Source organism: Aplysia californica, unplaced genomic scaffold (assembly GCF_000002075.1).
Source record: "Aplysia californica isolate F4 #8 unplaced genomic scaffold, AplCal3.0 scaffold00091, whole genome shotgun sequence".
In the NCBI taxonomy this organism is placed as follows: domain Eukaryota; kingdom Metazoa; phylum Mollusca; class Gastropoda; order Aplysiida; family Aplysiidae; genus Aplysia; species Aplysia californica.
Window position 1 is genome coordinate 1,516,295 of NW_004797361.1, and position 2,060 is coordinate 1,518,354.

The following is a 2,060-nucleotide window of genomic DNA, read 5'->3' on the forward strand; positions in this document are numbered from 1 at the left end:
ACTCACTCACTCACTCACTCACTCACACGCTCACTCACTCGCTCACTCACTCACTCACTCACTCACTCACTCACTCACTCACTGACTAACTGATTGACTTCGTCGTCGTCGGCTGCTTCTGTCTCGGGAGACAATACCTGCGACTGTACGTCACTCCTGTCGAGAAAGTGACTGACTGACTGACTGACTGACTGACTGACGGGCTGACTGACTGACTTGCTCTAAATTACCATTTGGGCACCAAGGATGATCGGGCAACCACTTTTCTCCTACTTACTTTTACGTTTTCATCCTCTGTTGCCGTTACGCGTCGAGGGTAGATGCAGTTTTCAAAGGTAGACCATTTCCACAGCTCTTTCAGTTTTGATATTAATTATTATGTTTTCCTAGAGTTTCCTTGACGCTCTCGATCCACCTTTTGCGTGGCCTTCCTCTTCTTTTATAGCCTGGGTGCTTGGTGTTGTAGGCTCTCGGGGCTGGCTGGCCAGGTGAAATTCGTAACAATATGTGGCCAAACCATTTTATTCTCAGTCTTTCTATGTAATGCAGGCAGGACTCAGTGCCGATAGCTGCTCTTACTTTTTAATTTTTCTGCCTGTCTCCACCCTTCTCTATTTTCAGCCTTTCGAAGGGCTTCACCCAACTTAAAACCAGTCCATTCCGTTATGTTGTCTTCCCATCTCTTTTTCTGTCTCCATTTCCTTCTCCCTCCTTGTACAGGTGTTTTATAGGACTGGAATTATACGGGTAATTTGATACCCGGGTAATGAAAAAAATACTCGAGTACCCGTCGGCGGGTACCCGACATTTCAATATGGTGTTTCTGTACTGCTCAGCCTGCTTGCGATTTCATTTGGGTATTTTCACTTCAAATGCTTTAAGAGGCCTGAAGCTGAAGACCCGTCAACTTTTATTATGCTTTTGCAAATGTTGCAGGAGGCGCTTTTTTCGTCTTTTATTTTCTCAAAGTAATCCCAAACGTATGACTTTCTTTGAAACATCTTGATAGAAATTGTGCAAGAGTGACAAAGCCAAAGCTAATGAAACCCTTTTACTTCATATAATTCTTGGAAATTTTCCGCTTCTCTGTTGGTTTCTTAGAACTGCAAACTAGTTGCTTCCATATAATATAAGGATATTGAAATTGGAACTATAGGCCTAGCCTTACCAAAGTATCCGATCGATTCTTGGAAACTTTCTTATAACAATTAACATGCCCAAATGTGGCCTTTTTGTGGTGTGCTGTTTTCCAGGGAAAGGAGGGCGGTACGAGTAGTGGTGGGCATTAGTCGATATAGGCCAATATTGAGTACTTTATCGACTAAGAGAGTTCAGTATCGATAAGTACTCAGTACTTATTAAGGTTCGAACGAAGGGGTGTGATTTCAGTGAATTTTCATAGCATTGACGACAGAAGCAGAAAACCCGGGTACCCGGTTTTGAGCTCTTTATCCGGGAAACACGGGTACTTGGGTAACTACCCGGGTAACGGGTACTCACTCACCTAGCCCTAGTCTCTTACAAGATCATCTTTGCAAGTCCTGTTGATCTTGTTATGTGCCCAACCATTTCAGTTTGCGTTTTTTTCCACAGTGGTTGGAAGGTTTTTTCTTCGGGCCCAATTTAGTACACTTAGTTCTGGGGAAAAAGCGAGACAGACTGATACTGACAGAAACATTGTGGGGGAAAGGGGAAGGGGAAATAAGCCCAACCAATGGCGCGCTCCAACCGCCCGCGCGGTCTTGTAGCACTTTTTAAAATTAATAAGAATTGAAATTCTGAAAGAAAAGTCCACACCGACACAGAGGACCAGCACGACGTCATTGACGGTCGCCACTGTGTTGCGTTCTATTTTTTTTCCCTGGACTTCTCTCTCGTGTCTTTACGCTTCTAAACAAACTAATAATATTTTTCTCTAATTTCCTCTCTGTCAGTTTATTCCTCTATATTTTCTTTTCTTTTCTCTCATGCTAAATAACAGATAAACTTAAACGTTTTTAATAACTGGGCTACACATTGCTGTTTGTATGCAAACTTGTTTCTCTCATTTCCTCTCCATT